General features: G+C 43.0%; 1 long non-coding RNA gene across 1 annotated transcript in view; it reads right to left on the bottom strand.

The window, feature by feature from the left end:
- The window catches only part of LOC310844227, a 66,171-nt gene that overhangs the window by 9,960 nt on the left and 38,151 nt on the right, over positions 1–18,060 (bottom strand). Inside the window, exon 2 of the long non-coding RNA XR_014564015.1 lies at positions 10,805–11,016. This is a non-coding gene — a long non-coding RNA (uncharacterized lncRNA). The remainder of the gene's footprint in view (positions 1–10,804; positions 11,017–18,060) is intronic.

Genomic DNA, 18,060 nt, shown 5'->3' with positions numbered 1-18,060 from the left:
CCTTTCTAGCCTCGCTACCCATATCACTTGTTGGAGGGAAACTCTCCCTTCCTTGAAATAGCTCGATACTTGTTAAAAGAAAGAAAAGAAACCTTGCTGTGGTGGTGGTGGGGACACAGTAGATTTTATCATCAAAGCAAAATGAGCTGGAGCACAGCCTCTGTTGCACACATGACTCCTAACTTCTGATATGTCATGCATGGCTGCTCAGATTTAAACAGAGTGGCTTATTTTAGCTGCAGTTTATCTTCTCTGCGTGCCCTGTTCAAGAGAAAAGGGAGGGAGAGGGTTATTTAAAGGGAAGCCCCTGAAGTGGCAGACCTGAACACTACTAATTATAGAAAGCAGAAGGTGCATTGAAGCTAAAGGAGGGAAACTGTTTTTCTCAGCTAGTGGTCGGGATTGGCATTCTGCGTAGGCAGTGCCTCATTTAAGCTACATGAGGCCTAATGGAAAAGGAGAGGATTGGCCATGTTGGGATAGAAGTCAGGCCTATGGAGAATCATCCTTAACCGCTGGCAGGATGGCAGATCCATGGAGGGCCTGAGGCCTTGGGCTGAGGAGAGCCAGTCAGTTATGTAAATTGAAGCTAATGAAATCCAACCCAGGTGGCATCATTAATTAGAGTAAATCAGCCTGTGTTGCCCTGGTGCCAAAAGACGGAAGAGATAGTGGGGAGAGTGGGCGGGGGGTGGGCACGGGACAGGAGGACTGAAGAGAAAAGCTTCAAGGAAGCCTGTGTGCCAGCATGCCGTGAGCCTACGGGTATCCATTCAAAATTTAATAGACGTGGTGGTTGTTTCAGGGAATTCTATGGAGCTGCTTTCTGGAAATAAAGGGTGCCCATTACATTTTATGAAACACTGATGTTCTGAAATATAGGACATCTCTTAAAATAAGGGACATCAGGCAACTCAACAGGGGTTGGATTGGGGAGATGCCAGCATTAGGTTCATCCAAGGCCTGGATAGGAGTGGAGGGGGCAGAATGAAGGGCTTTGGTAGGCCAAAGGGGAGGGAAGTAGAGCACTCAGCTTGGCCAAGACTGTTCAGCAGCTCTGCTGAAGCCTTGATAGGTGAGAATGAAGGGGCAGTGGAGGGCATGGGCAAGTCCCCGTTTGCCTCTGAAGCTCACTGGACGGCCTGGGCAAGATGTTATCATTCACCGACAGGTCGCTTTGAGACTTAAAAGCAAACATAAATCAGAAATGCCTGGGTTTTTTTAGGGGAGAAAGATAAATCGATGAAATTGTTGCACAGTCATAGATCTCGAAAGAAGCTATTTTAATTTCAGCAGACATGTGAGTTTTGTTTCATTTTGGAAAATAAGTTTTTATTTTATGGTTTAGTATTCTTTTTATTTTGAATGACATATGGGGGGGGGACATAATCTTTTCAGAGTTTAGGGCCTCTAACGTTCTTAATCTGGCCCAGTCGATTAAGCATTGACACACAGCTGATGCAAAAGGAACCCTCAGCACAGATACTATGCAGTGGCTGTGCATCAGTGATGAGCCACTATGAAAGAAGCTGGTGGACATGCACCTATAGAGCTATAGTTCTTCAGGAGGTTTCTCCATCCTGTTTTTGCTCTTCATAGTTTATTTCCCAAAATTAAGGCTGTCGAACATTCGGATTTTCCAAGACTTTATCGGGATTTCAAAGGCTGGTTTGTTTTTTTAAAAAAACACACTAAAAAACCCACAACTCAGCTATTTCAGTGGTTTCCTAAACCCTATCGAAATGAGAATCCATGAGCTATAGGCTTCATCTGCTAATGTCCATAATAGCCACTGGAGGCTCTGGTGGTAAATGCCAAACTGAAGATAGATTCTAGCTTCTCCAAGACAGATGGAGAAAATGGTGGTGGCCGCATCTACAGAGGTGGGTGAAGGAGACCAGGCTCTTTTTCTCCTGGTATGCTACAGAGCTGGTAGCCATTTGCTCCCTCCCTCCCTCCTGTGTTCCCAGTTCCCCACAGCTTTTACATATCTCCAGTCTTCCTTGTTTTACTCTCAGGACTATTATATGTCACTTACTTTGAAGAAATGTCCTTATTTCAGAACCCTCGAGCTCCACGGAGACTCATAAAGCAAATACCCCCTCTCACACAGAGCACCAAAAGTGTCTTATGTTTGGGGGATTTCTGCCTGCTAAATCTTGCTTGCTCTCCTCCCTCTCCGCCCACCCAATGCGGCTGGATAGGCTTGCATATGCTGACACTGGCCAAACAGATGGAGGGGGGAGCTAATGTGTGTGTACATCAGCTGCATCCAGCCCAGACGCTGATCTATAAACTAATCCCACCCTGATCTATAGCCTAATTCACCTAAAACACAATTACAATCTGGAGGAGAAAAATATTGATTTCAAAATTGCTTTGCAGCTGGTGGAATGGAATGGAGGGTGGGGGCACAGAATGGCAGGGGAAAGGGAACGACAGGCAAACAGCAAATACCCAGGAGACTGCAAACGTTCTGGAGGAAGAACAAATTTGTGAGGTAGAGCCATGGCTGTCTAGCCTAAGGAACAATGAGGAGAGTAAGATGGGTGTCGTTTCCTCAGGAATCAGGAATCAACAGCTGGAGGTCCCTGGGCCAAATCTGGTCATTGTGTGTGGAGGGAATGAGAGACTCATCATGAGAGCACCAGATGGATCAATGAACCCCTTTCCCAGCTATGGTCCAAGTTGGCCAAGGACAAATAGTTATAGCTTGGTGTGGTGATGAGCTGGAAGCAACAATGCTTCCGAGTACCAGTTGCTGGAAACCACAGGAGGAGAGAGGGTTCTTGTGCTCATGTTCTTCTCCCCTGTTTCCCACAGGCATCTGGTTGTTTTCTGTGATGAAAGGATGCTGGGCTAGAGGGGACATGAGCCTGTTCCAGCAGGATATTCTTAAATTCTTACGAGAGGAGGCTGCCGATAAGAAGAGAAGAACTGCCGTGAGTTGCGATCAAAAGGTAGAGTGGCAGTTCATGCAGATGGAGGCTCAGCTGGTTGCTTTGAAGGCAGGGACTTCAGGAGGATGACTCTCGTACATTCTGGAGATCCGTCAGTTGGTAGAGCATGTGACTCTTATTCTCAGGGTCGTGGGTTCAAGCCCCATGTTGGGTGAAAGTTTCCTGCACTGCAGGAGATTAGACTAGATTATCATTGTGGCCCCTTCCAACTCTATGATTCAGAGGGAGGGGGTGTTGCTAAATCTGGGATGCATCCATTGCAGCGCCAAATTCTACTCATTGCAAGCAGACCAAGTAGCCATTTTTTACTCATTCTGATAATTTGCTAGGGGCCTTGGTAAAGGTCATTACTTCACTATGTCCCCCTGATATACAGCCCCAGATCTGAATCATGTGCAAAGGAACGTAACAAAGGTGCCAAGAAATACAACAGAGCCAACCTATGCTTTAAAGTGAAAAGCAGAACTGAGGTCAGACTGAGACAAATCATGGGTCTGACTTATTTAATCACCCCAAGTTTGATTGTTTAAAACAGGCATAGGCAAACTCCAGCCCTCCAGATGTTTGGGACTACAATTCTCATCATCCCTAGCTAACAGGACCAGTGGTCAGGGATGATGGGAATTGTAATCCCAAACATCTGGAGGGCCAGAGCATGCCTATGCCTGGTTTAAAACCATGCAACATTCATCTTCACACAGTGCAATTTTGTGTACATTTTTCTCTGAATGAAGTTCCAAATTCTTCGATTGAGCTTCCTCCCTAGTTCAGTACTGCAGCCTTAGACTCTTGCTCGTTCCTCTGTAAGGCTACATCAGCTATAACTTTACCTGGTATATATGGAGGGTGCTATGATGACACATATATTTATAAATTCCCCATTTCCCCATAGATTTTCTTCACGTTTGTGTGGCTCAATGGATCTCACCAAGACCAAAAAACAAACAAAAATGGGAATGCATGTATACTAACATTTACAGTAATGAGGCTTGCCTTAAATTGGAGAAGTAGGCTTAGGTTTTAGTACTGCCATAGTCTTCCACAGTTGTACCACCAGGGGCACAGGAGGTCCCCAAATGCAGCCAGTCTGGCTTACTACAGGTTGAAAGAAATGAAGTAAAGACCATCTAAAGAGCGCAGCACACACAAACACATACACTATTGGAGGACAGCTGCATGGAGCATAATATCCCCCACATACTTCCAAATCTTTCTGACCCTGCTCCGTTGGGTAATCCATCTCGGTGTGCAATTTATAAGTGACTTATTCAAAGATTTCTAATAATGTGGAATCTGAAACAAAACAAAAAAAAAACTTGTGCTTTATGTATTGCTGCTAGATTCTGTCAACAAGGACATCATTATCATTAACAAATCAAGTTATTTTGCAAGACTTGAAAGCTGCTCTGCTGTCAGCCAACTCCAGGCTGAGTCCCCTTTCCTGGCAGCAGCGTTTGAAAGGATGATATATGGCACGCAAAGGGAGGAAGGATATGTTTAATGGCAGATGGAAGTGTTCTATTGATTACACAGACAAGACATGAAATACTGACATAGGTGGCCTGTTATAGAATTTACTAAACATTTATGGAGAGCAGTGGAACACTCAGTGGCTCAACACTCAAAATGCTTTCTCTCTCCCCAGGAAGGCATTGAGGATGAAGACATTCCTTCTTGTTCCAGACTGCTTGGCACAGTTCAGCTTCTGATTTGTCCAGCCTGGGTATTAGAGGGCTGCACTATAGCCAGGGATCAGTGGCGTAGCGTGGGTTGTCAGCACCTGGGGCAAGGCAAGTAATTTGTGCCCCCTAACCTTTGGATTTGCGCCCCCTAACCCGTGGATTTGCGCCCCCTAACCCGTGGATTTGCACCCCCTAGCCCTAACCCCCAGATGTTGTGCCTGGTGCGGCCGGCCTCCCCTGCACCCCCCATGCTACGCCACTGCCAGGGATAAAATGCTGCTCCTATCCCCACCTCAAACGTTCTTCACCTGCACATTTCCTTTTAAGCTTCAGAAATCTTTTCCAAGTTCCAAACACCAGATTTTTGTATTGCTTGCTCACTCTGGCATGCTAGCGGGTTTTAGTTTTATCATTTGTGTAATCATTTATGTAATATTTATTCTCAGTTCATAACAATATAATAAATATAATAAATATGAATCCCCAAGGATGTGCTCTACAAGGAGCTAGCTTCAGGCACAGGACTCATGGGTAGACCAACTCTGCGTTACAAAGATGTCTGCAAAGGTGACATGAAGGCTGGCAACATCAACCCCACTGTGTGGAAATCCCTTGCAGAAGATCACAGTACCTGGAGACAGTCAGGTCGCGCATCCATAGCAGTGAGCAGAGGAGAAATGACTGCTGGGAGCAGAGATGGATTATGGGGAATGCAACAAGTTCAATTGCACTGGGCACAGAGGCTTGGGGGCACCACAGGGGTGCCAGAACTATGATGTAGAATGGAAGGCGAGAGGTGAGTGGCACCAAATTATGGCATCACACAGGGGCTGCTGAAATTTGAGGCCCCAAGGTCCACCACTGCTGGGAGTAGCACAGAGAGAAGAAAGGCCACAGTACATCTGTATCAGCACAAACAGATGCCTTCATTTGCCCTAGCTACATTAAAACATGTCTCTCCCATATCAGTCCCTACAGCTACAGCAGGTGCTGTAACTCTCCAATGGTTTGACTTCACCCCCAAAGGCGCACTCCTCCATTTTCTCCCGAGACAGACGGATGCCAACAACTGAATAAATATGTTATACTAATTATCTGTGCAAGCATTTTATGAACTCTAGTTATTCTACCAATGTTCACAATGTGCCTTAATGTGCATTGAGTTCCACAGGACAACCACAAATCACATCTATTGACTCCTTGGTATCTTGCTGCTAAATTCATCACAGAAGTCCTAATTCTTGCATTATGGCAGCGAGTAAATAACATAACCAGGATAACTTGGTTCATTCTATTTGTGATCTGATGCAGCATCATTTACTAAGTGAGACAGGCTCAGTAACCCACATATGCTGCCAGGTGAAGCTGCTGGTGGGTTTTATTTCTTATCATGCTTCTGGTTGTCTTAACCTTCTTATCATGCCCATCAGTGTGGTATCAGTTCATTTGGCACAGAGATTGAAATCTGGAGGAAAAAGTAGCACAAAGGTGGCAGCTGGTAAGACAACAGCATCAGATGCATATAATTTCTTTCAAAATTAGATTTATTGAAGTCCTGTCTAGTGGAAATCACTGTAGCATGGAACACTCAGCATATGGATTTGATCATTGACTTATGCCTGACTACATTTTTCATTAGGGGAAATATTGGCTGTGAATGTTTTGACCTCATAATCTCTGTATTTTAAACAATAACCAGTGGAAAACCAAACTAGAGCAGGGAGCTAGACATTTTGTCTCAAGTACTCTATTGTGCTTAGGAATGAGTACCTGTAAAAATAAAATAGAAACCAGACATTGCTTAAAGAAATGAGTTCTTTCTCTGCCTTATCACGGACAAGTATAGAGAACAGGTGGCAATCCCATTTTCTTCAATGGCTAAATGAAGGATGCTCCTGCTTCCAAGTTGTGTGTGTGTGTGTGTGTGTGTGTGTGTATATATATATATATAAACTGCTTCATCAGAACAGTTTTGCAAAGGAGCTATAGGCCTCTGTGTGCATTGGGGAGGGACAGAATGGTATAAAGCATGGTTAGGGAGGCAGATTCCAAACCCCACCCTCAAATGGCAAATAAATGATCATTGGGACATGTTTTCAATGCCTGTGGAGATGAAACTACCGAAAGGCCACATAAAAAAAGGGCAGTCTGAGGTCTGCCATGTCTAACCCTCGGAGAGGGATTTAAGATGGTGAGGCCACCAGAAACACAGCCAAAGGATTTGAAGTCCAAGCATTGAACACACCAGGGGATTTGATTGATTTGATTGTGGGAGACTCATATTTAATCCTGACAAAGATCTGAGGGTCTTTCACTGAACTTGTAGTACCAGCTGAAGAAAAGACCAAGGTCAACATTTCTGGTTCAGGGCCCAAATGACCATGACTGAATACCACCATTTTTATAGCATCAGGAGGAAGTGAGATAAAGATCACGCACTTCATTTTGCCACACCCAAACATGTAGCAGACAGTTTTATAGCAATGGCACTAGACTTAATAAAACTTGCTTTGTATCATTTTAGAACTTTCTTTGTGAGCATTCATTTTCTAGCGCTGGAAGGAATCCTCAACCTGCGTCTCATTTTTGGACAATTTTGATTTGATTTCCAGGTTTTGACATAGCCATTAGTTATTAAGAGAAATTATTTCTATTGTTGTTGTTGGATCATTTTTTAAAAATTAGCTCCAGGCAGCATCACAGAACAAAGAAACAGAATACCCGTGAACAGAGTTAATCACAAATGGCTAATTATTTCACCCCATCTCTCCCTCCCGAAATCATGAAATATTATCCCCATGAAAAAAGGAAAAGGTATCTTCACTCATTATCTCTTCATGGATTTTATGCACCTAATTCATCAAACTAGAAACACTTCCTGCTTGTCTCCTATCAGTTTTGGAATAAAGCTGGTGACCCCACGGATTCTAACTGCTGGAGGTGACACTTCTAATTTATATCTCCCAGGAAATGCCCCAAACTTATAGTCCTTCCAGCTGTGGACAGAACTTTGTGGAACATTCCCAAATTGAGGCGCATGTTAACATTGCCAGTTTGAATGATTTTCTGTGAGAACAAAGGCATTTAGCTTTGAAAGGTGTTGCTGTGTCTTTAACAACTGCACAGCAGCACAATCTTTAAGCAGACCTCTGCTTAATGCCACCTCTGCTACATTCTTCACCAGTTAAGAAACATTTCAAAAACAAAGAAACGTAGGACCCAGGAATGCACTACAAGTTCATCATGTCCTTATTTCTGAATGGAATTGTTTCAACAAACATGAAATAGTCAGCAGAATTCATCATCTCCTCAAACTTTGGTGATTCTTGTCACAATATGTTAAGAAGACGCTGCTGGATCAGACCAAAGATTTGTCCTGTTCTCACAGTGGCCAACCAGAGGTCTGTGGAGAGCTTGCAAGCAGGCCTGGACCACAAGAGCACTCTTCCCTCCTGCAGTTTCCAGCCATTTATTTATTGCATTTATATGCCATCTTTGCATCCAAGGAGCTTAAGGTGGCATGTACATGGTTCTCCCCCTTCCTATTTGAAGCCCCACAACAACCCTGTGAGGTACGTAGGTTATGCTGAGAGGTAGTGACTGACCCAAGGTCACCCAGTGAGCTTCTTCGGCTAGTGGAGGTTTGAACCCTGGTCTCTCCCAGGTGCTATTCTGACACTCTGACCTCAGGGGCTCTCAAATTAATTTTCTGCAGGAATAGCCAATCAGCAAACACATAGGAAGCTGTTTTGTTATGAGTCAAATCAATGGTCTATGTTGGTCAGTATTTTCTTCTACACTTCAGGTCAAGCAATTTGTTCATTCACGCCAGTACTGTCTATTGTGACCGACAACAGCTCTCCAGGGCCTTAGTCCTTCCCATTACCTGGCTGCCACCAGATTTCTTGAGATATCACCCTTTCTCTTAGATAACCAGTAGGTTCACTGTGTTTTGCAGCATAATTTCTCATTGGAGTTCCTAAAACATAAGAACTCCAGAGCAACTCAGAGCAGGGCTTTTGATGGGCCTGCCTCTGTTTTCTGGAACAACATTCCTGTTGATATAAAGAATTCCTAAAAGTGCCCACTATCTGTACTTTCTGGAAACAAGTGAGGACATTTTTGTTTTGATAAGCTTTACCAGCTGGTCTTTGCCTTGGATCCTTATTTTGCTTTGTTTTCAAACTCATTTTTAGTTTTTTTATACAGTTTTAAAATTACAGTGGTACCTCGGGTTACAGACACTTCAGGTTACTCACGCTTCAGGTTACAGACTCCGCTAACCCAGAAATAGTACCTCGGGTTAAGAACTTGGCTTCAGGATGAGAACAGAAATCGTGCTCCGGCAGCGCGGCAGCAGTGGAAGGCCCCATTAGCTAGAGTGGTACCTCAGGTTAAGAACAGTTTCAGGTTAAGAATGGACCTCCAGAACGAATTAAGTTCTTAACCTGAGGTACCACTGTATATGTGTGCATGTGGATAGAAAATGCTAATAATGATAATGATAACAATAATAATTTTATTATTTCTACCCCATCCACTCTGGCTAGCTTCCAACACATACAAAAGCATAAGACAGATAGAAAATAGATAGAATGTATGTACATTGCCTTGAGGCTAATGTGAAAAGTAATTAATTAATAATACATTGTTGCTGTTTTTTTTAAAATGGGGATTGAACCTGGGACCTTCTGCATGGGTGTAGCCAAGGGGGGCAGGGGGGCAGCTGCCCCCTCTAAATCAAGTAAATCAGTACAAAATACTTAACTAACTGAGGTTCTGTCTCACTAACATAAAGCCTGGCTACTCCCATGGCTTTGGTTCCTCCCACACATACAGTGGTACCTCAGGTTACATACGCTTCAGGTTGCATACGCTTCAGTTTACAGACTCCGCTAACCCAGAAATACTGCTTCAGGTTAAGAACTTTACTTCAGGATGAGAACAGAAATTGTGCTCCAGCGGCGCAGCAGCAGCAGGAGGCTCCATTAGCTAAAGTGGTGCTTCAGGTTAAGAACAGTTTCAGGTTAAGTACAGATCTCTGGAACAAATTAAGTACTTAACCCGATGTACCACTGTATAGCATTATAATATTGAGTTGAATTCTGAACCAGGTCCTGGTTAAGCAAACACTTGACTATAATGACCATGTACCAAAGTCTTGGGAGACACCTGCTAAACTCTGTGTAATCCACTTTGCAAAGAAGCTCAGTGTGACTCAGTCTTTTGTCTCAATCCCAGCTACTGAAGTAAAGGCGGAAATCCTGAACTTGGAGCAAAATCACACACTGAAGATAAAAAACCCTGGATCCAAACACAGCCCAGCATACTGTTTCCACTGAGCTGTGCGATGGCCCTGGGCAGACTTGTAAGCAGAGCATGAAGAGGACAGCTTTTTCCTGTTGTGTTGTTTATCTCAGTTATCTAATACTAAGTGGTATGCTGTCTCTGTATATGGGGATGTGATTTAACAGTATGGATTGACTCCCCAATCCTCTATGAATTGTCTAATTTTCATTTAAAAGACCCAACTAAGCTGGGAACCACCAACATTTCCTTTGCAAAAAAATTCTATACTGCCAACATTAAGGGGGAGAAACTATCATGATGGTAAGCAGGATAAAACCAGCAATAAAATTACATCCGTCGAAGAAATACAAAATACATCACAAATTGCTACCATCCTTGTGGTAGCAAACTCCATGAATTCATTTTTTAAAAGTTAGACGAATTGTTAGAAATTGTACATCACCTTGGACACTTTGTGGAAGCAACACAATTAATAACATTAATTTGTTAACTGAATGGGTGTTGTCTTCGGAAAGATGGCTATCCAACACTCTGAAAGGAAGAGGGGTTAGGGTTACAAGGGGGAGTGCCAAGCTTTGTGTAAGCCAAAATCATGATATCACATCAAAATGATGCTTGGAGAATAAATGTTTTAAAAGGAAGCGCCAATATAGAAAGGTTTACTGCAGGAAATTTAGCAAGCCTGGCAAAGAGCTACAGCCCAGGAAACGAGCACTAGAATGTCAATACAGTGGCATTTTAACAGCTTTTATTAATGTTTGAAAGCAAACAGCAGGTGTGGAATGGGCCAGGAAAAGCAATTGTATCAACAGAATCATAGCTTGTCATCTGCATACCTATAACCCAACTGACCTTTGGGGTTTCTTTCTGCATTCAAGAGTCATGTTCTCATTTATTTGTTCCATTCTGCATTCAAAACATGGTCTTAAAAGGGGAGGGGAGAGAATCCAGTCGCATGAAAACTTGTGGGGCAGAGTCCTGCCGGATTTCAGAGCAAAGCCTTGTTATATATTGCTTCCAGCACAAGCCTTTTCCGTAAAAAAGCAAATGCAAAAGGGGACCATCTGGGGGAATGAAAACACATTTGAATCAATAGGATAAAGTTAACAGAATAAAAATAAAATAAAATAGAATGAACCAAATGGGATAAAAATTCCTGTGGATATATTAACGCTGAATACCAGATTTCAGGGCAGCTGTGGAATCATAACATTGGGCCAAAACCTCTTATGGTGTAACCCTGTACAGCTTTCATCAATGATGTGTTGCACCTGGTTGGATTTTGAAGAGTTTTTTAAGGAGATAGTTAAAAATTGGGATAATGCAAGCCTCCAAGTCCTTCCCAGGTCTTGATGGTGGGGGAAAGAGCCAGGCCCAATCCTGGCTGAAAGTTATCCTTGCCCTCCAGAGCAGAAGAACCCATACTACTAAAATTACTGGAGACATGTTTATATCCTGGCTGGCTGCTTTGGGATGAGATGGGAGAATGTGGGACTTCAAAGGCCTCCTGGGAACTTTGGGAAGCCAATAAGATGGAGTATTCCAGTCAATGCAAGCATGAGAACCTGCACTTTCCAGTTCATGTGCCCCAAATGTAACTGTGTTAGTTCCCTGCTCTGTTCTGAAGTTCAGGCACAAACATAACATTAACTACCAAAAGCCAGGAGCTCAGTTTGACACCCTCCCTTAAGTGTTCCCAGTGGTTAGGAAATAAAGAGCTTCTGTCAAATCAGATGTGCCACGGGAGTTCTATGAATGGATTTCACAATTTATTTATTTTTTTCAATTTGCAAAACCAGTTGTAGAGACTTGGACTGGGGCTGTGAGGAGGTTAACCTTCCCCAGCCGACACACATGATTTCCCTGTTGAAAATCACACCGACACACCACAAAGCTGCTATTTAGAAGAACACAGTCAGCACACAGTGTTATGCCTGCAAGTTTTTTTTTTCTAATTGAGGCTAATAGCATCTTCAGAGAAATGATTCTCCATGGAAAAAGATAGCAGGGGCAAACCTCTTACACAGTCCTCACCTCCGTACAGAGAGAGGGCTTGCAGCTCCTTCAGACCCTGACCAAAATGGTCATTGGCAATGGTGGGTGGTACCCTGTGGGGCTTGTAGGGTGAAAGGAAGGTCAGCAGTAGATGGAGCCAGAGCCAATGGCTGGCAGCATGGGGGTAGCCAAGGTGGAGCAGGGGGGCAGCTTCCCCCTTAAATAAATAAATCAATCAATAAAAATAACTAACTGTGGTTCTGCCTGCCCCCTCCCCGCCCCCACAGCAAAAATCCTGGCTACACCCATGGCTGGCAGAGCTCATCTTCCTCTTTCCATCTTCTGGGTGGCAACAATGAGCAGGGCCTTTTTAGCTATAGCACCTCACCGCTACACCACTCTTCTCCCTCCTCCCTTCATTCACCAAATCCCATCCCTAATTATCTTTAGAATGAGACTGAAAGCATTCTCCTCAGCTCCTAACGCAGTTTAATTTTCCTGCCGTGTCTTTTTGCCAGATTTAATTTTTGACTTTTCATTTTATCCTTTCATAGTGATGTTTACCTTGACATCTGCCTCATGAATCTGTATGATTAATAGGCAGGTCTGTATTCTATTAACCATAGACTTGTGTTTTAAGAATTTTGTCCTGAGCAGGAGCCAGTAGCTGAAGAGAGAGGGGGCAAGAGGAAAATAATAGAAGCAGAAAACATTTTTTTAATTCAAATACTGTAAATACTGAGAATGTGATTGGATGTCCTCAATAAGAATCTCCTTAAAAATCATTAGAATCTCTTTCTGGTGGATAAAGGAGTAAATAGAAAAGGAGGGAATACATATTTCCAATAGATACATAAATAAATGAGGCAGAAGTTAAGAATAGCAAGGTAACTATATTTGAACCAGAAGCATAGGGGACTCTTACTAATCCACAGTCCCATTTCCTGCTGCCCTGAGGGTGTTCCCACCCTAATACTGACCTGAGAACATGACCACTTAGCTTTAGAGACAGGCTTGGTAGAATGGCTGCCAGCCATCAGCTAAAATACTTACTTGTCAGCATCTCCTTTGTCCAGAAAATACTTTGACATACTATACTGCAACAGCTTCAATGGGGATATTTTTATACAATGATTTGATAGCTGATGTGTGATATTTCCTTTTACCTGCCCTCACTTCTTTCCTTCCTAGACGTTGTCCAGAGCTGAAAGCATTCACCAGTTAATCCATATGATTAAATGACAGACTTGATAATCACAGCCATTTAAATATTAAAAGGTGAATTTTAAATCAGGCTTTAATAGGACTTCTTCTGTCCATGTGTGAGGGATCAGGATGGAAAGCGTTGTTATAAACAATTGATCACATTTACTCATTCAGAGAATGACTTGCCAGACAATCATTTGCCAGACAATGAATGACTTGCCTGTGGAACTATTTCCATCAAAGATCTTGAGATGATATCACGTTCACTGAAATGCTGTATCAAATTTTTCAAATAATAAATCAAAATCAGGACTATTAATTGACCCAGATCCTTCATTTGGGTGACACCTCTGGTATTCTGTTTGTCTTCACCTTGCAATTCTCCCTGCTTTCTCCCCCAATGCCCAATGACAATGATGTTTGTTCCCCCCAATGACAATGATGTCCCCCCAATAACATTGATGTTAACAATCTCTCAAAATAGTAGCCAACGAGAATCTACATTTCCGTCATTCGCATGCCATGAAAACTTAAATGCTGCTATTTTCCACAGCACATCAAAGGAATGGAGCAGCTTTGGGGATAATATGGATTAACATAAACTCCCTCAGATCACGTGCCTTGCTGGGCTTGCAAAGTGGGATTCCATAATCAGATTTCAGTTGGGCTTGCTCTCAGAGAGAGGGTGCTGAGTTCCATTGTATAGAAATGGATACTGTATTGGGCAACAGCGTGTAGATGTGTTGACTGAGCAGTTGACTGGGGAAATCTCTCCTGTAGGGCCTGGATTTCCAGCAAATTTATACCTATTGTATAATATCTGAGGTGGCTTTCTCCAAAGAATCCTGGGAGCTGTAGGTTGGTATGGATGCTGGGGAGCCTCTCTCAGAGTTCCCCAGCCCCCCTCATAAAACTACAACTCCCAGCATCCCCTGGAGAGGTGGAATGACCAAGTGGTTTTGTCTGCAGGGTAGATGATCACATGCCCCTTGTCTTCTTTCTAGATAGTTCAACAGCAACTTTGTTTTCAACCTCAAGAGAGGGAGGTCATATTTTCAGGTGATGGGGAGGACATGTTTCCATAGAGCTTGCCCATCATCTATCTGAGTCTGTGTTTCTCCAACTGTTGGGAAAGCATCCCAAGGTGGATGTTGGCAGTTGCTAGGGGGGACACAACTCTGTCTTCACTGATTCTCCCCTATCCCATATTTTATGTCTGCCTTGCCTGGGCCTGAAGGCAGAATGTTGGCTGGCACTTTCTCCCCGCAACCCAATCAGTGTAGCACAAGTGGTTGTGTGCTGTATTAGCTGGGAAAGAGAAGACATTTTGCCTTAGGTCAGAGAGACAAGCGTGCCTTGGCTGTTCTCACTTTCCCTGCCTGGCAAGCAGCACAGTGAGCTCTCTTGGGCCATCTGGAAGTGTCTTCTCCAAATGCATTTCTTGCCTTTCAAATGCTTCTGACATTGGTCATGTCATCAGTCCCTATGCCCCTTCCTCCCCTTCTGGTCTATGGCACACCATACAATCTCCATATACTCAGATATTGTATGTGTATCCATGTGCACATGATTTTCATGGGTGGGCAGTGGTGGAGCAGCAACACACTCGCTACACTTTGGGTGGGCATGCAAAGTTTCAGATCAGATAAATCCTGTTTTTTCCTGTTTGCAGCCAAAGAGCAGTGCTGGTTGGTAGCCCTTTGACAATCTTGAAGCCACCTCCCCTTCCCTTGGAGAAGTTACCTAAAACATTTAAGTGTTATTCTTATACTACTAATAATAGGCTAGACAAATGCTTAATCAGACAAACGGACAAAGCACTTTGGGGCAGGGGAAACAATTAGAAAGACAGACTGCTGTCCCAGTGGAAGAGTGGCAAAGAGGAGAAGAAAGAAAGCAGCCTTGGATGAAGCAAGTCTGTGTTATCAAAGAGCCATGTTGGAAGAAAGGTAAGCTCACGCCACGGAAGAAAATAACCCAAAGTGACATCTGTGCACAGGGAGCCTGAATGCAGCCACTGAAGCTTCATTTATCTGCTATCTGTTAATTGCTTTGAGATATTTTCATAGGAGGCAATTCATAAATTAAATAAATGTATCCATAAATTAAATGCATAAATCTGAACTAATATTTTAGAAATATTTGGAAATGGCATGTCCTACCATCGAATGTAGCCATAATATGTAAGAAATGACCCATATCTTTCAAATCCATTATTTTGATGGAACAATCCCACATTGGTTATGGGTACTGTATATTATTCAATACTAGATATTGTTAAATGGCATATTGGCAAGTTTTATTCAAATATGTACTGTATATATTTCAGTGATATATATTGCAGTGATATATAATGTCTCCAAGTGCAATTCAAAGTGTTGGTGCTGACCTTTAAAGCCATAAACAGCCTTGGCCCAGTATACCTGAAGGAGCATCTCTTCCCCCATCATTCAGCCTGGACCCTGAGGTCCAGCACCGAGGGCCATCTGGCGGTTCCCTCACTGCGAGAAGTGAGGTTTACAGGGAACCAGACAGAGGGCCTTCTCAGTAGTGGCCCCTTCCCTGTGGAACACCCTCCTGTCAGATGTCAAGGAAATAAACAACTATCCGACTTTTAGAAGACATCTGAAGGCATCCCCATTTAGGGAAGTTTTTAATGCTTGATGTTTTATTCTGTTTTTAATGTTCTGTTGAAAGCTGTCCAGAGTGGCTGGGGAAACCTAGCCAGATGGGCAAGGTAGAAATAATAGGTTGTTGTTGTTGTTTTAATATTATAATTTTATTACATATTATGGCTACTGTACTATTATCATATTTATTCATTTTCTGTAAACCACTTTGAGTGCAATGTCTTTGTGGTAAAGACAGCATGCAAACAAACTGGCTGTAAGGTTTGTGCTACTGCAGCTGAAGTGTACTGGGGAAGTAACAGAGGAACTATCCAACTCTGCTCAGTTGCCTGATTAAACCAGCCTTGACTGCACAAACTCCAGGGTAAAGGAATGTGTCCACAATCCTCCTCAATGGCCTCTCCAAAGTCAATGAAACATCCTTCTTCCTCACCACAGCAAACACTTCCATGACTGGGGCTGCAGAGCTGGGAGTCTCTGTGGTTAGAATTGAACTGAAATGAATTTTCGTGAAAGTATGTCCTATTGATATTCGTTTAATACGAAGGTCCAAACAGACATGCTATGAGAGAATGGTGATTGGCTCTTCTGACCTTCTCAATTGGCAGGGGATCCCGTTCTGAACGGAGCAGAGTCACTGTAGGGAGGTGGAGGGATATGCTTAATCTTTTCCCTAAAAAAAGAGTCAGAAACAATGCAGTCTTTCCTCCCAGCAGGGCTAATATCACCTTTCAATCCTTGTTTGCATGATCTTGAATAGGGAAACGTTGCAGGCAGAATTGGCTTCAAATACCCCCACCTCCCAGAAATCTTGTTCCAATCTAAATCAGAGAGCCCCACAATGGCTTTATTTTTTATTTATTTTTAAATGAGGAGATCTAATCAACATCGTGTTTGTTTTGGTCCTTAGTTCCAGGTCCTTCTCTTACTTTGGTCCTTCTCAGGCCTACAACTCTATTAAATGAGTTAAACCAACAAGGTAAGTGTAACCTGGAACTTAGGAACTGGGATTGCATAAATCCTTCTGCTTTTGCTTTTGCTCCTCACTTCTCTCCCCACGTCTCATCCCTCCAAGAGGAGCACCAGCAGGCTGTGTTCATTGCCCAAAATGTCAGCGAGTCCCTGTCCTTCCAGTTAGAGGTGAATTGTTACTCTGAAAATATTTCATCCTTAATGCCTGCTGCATGAGCCGGAGCATGCATCTCCGTGGGGTTATGCTCTTTCTAATTTATCTGCTGTCCCAGTGTCCAGGTCAGATGTCTCCATTGCTCTCCACCCCCTGCCCTCCTCTCAGTTTTCAGAGACACTCCGTCTCCACTTACGCTCTCTCTCTTTTCTTTTCTCTCCCATCAGCAGAACATTACTCAGCCAATTGATAAATGAGGTCAGAAGTGGCCTGACAGCCATGTTGAATTTGGAAGCCTAATCTAGGCAGAAACTTGAAAATTGGGGGGCATGCTTCTCAAATGATCTTCAACTCAATGGGATGACAGTCCATCATGTGCCAGTGCTCCCCTGCCCCACTCCCCTATTTTAAGAATGGGGCCGTGTTGCTTAAAGGGCTGAAAAGTACCAAATCAAGAATCATGCAAGTGGGATTACTGTGTGTGCCCACAACAGTTTTATGTACATACAGTTTTTAAATGTCTCTGGGTTTGATATTATTCAAGACAGTGAGATCCAGCACTTAAGAATTTAGCTGTTGATATATGTGTGTTAATACACATTAGACATGCTGCCTTAATCAGGTGTGTTTTTAATTTGCGAGTAGAAATCAGGAAGTGGTTCTGGAGCCATTGTAAAACCGGAAAAACTGGGAGGGGAATGTCATCAGAAAGGTAGGATGATTAAGAAACCAAACATTGTGCATTTAATACGCCTAATGCCCCTAAATAGATATCCATTCATTTGAATAGTCTGTATGCTACACTTGATCTTAGCCAAAAGGCCGAGAAGCGAAACTTTTTTTAAGTACCAAAAAGAGGAATGAAAATGAGTAGTGACAGTGAAAGGGGTTCCTTATGGTGGGAGATTTAAAAGGCTTATAGCGCAGTCCACAAATCAATTAAGACAGACTTTAAACTGATGGGAGCCCCACTGTAATTAGTTGAAACTGATTTAAGGCAATTTACATCTGCTCAATTACCTTGTGGACCGATCTTTATTTGTTCACTTTTTAAACTGTGTAAGTCGGTTACAATCCCAAGGCAGTTTACACTCAGTCTTTGATGCTGATGGTCACTGAGATATTGTATATTTTCATTACTGCTACTGTTA

Source organism: Podarcis gaigeae (genome assembly GCF_964106915.1).
Source record: "Podarcis gaigeae genome assembly, chromosome: 5".
NCBI classification, from domain to species: Eukaryota; Metazoa; Chordata; class Lepidosauria; order Squamata; family Lacertidae; genus Podarcis; species Podarcis gaigeae.
This window is presented reverse-complemented; position numbering and strand designations above follow the sequence as displayed.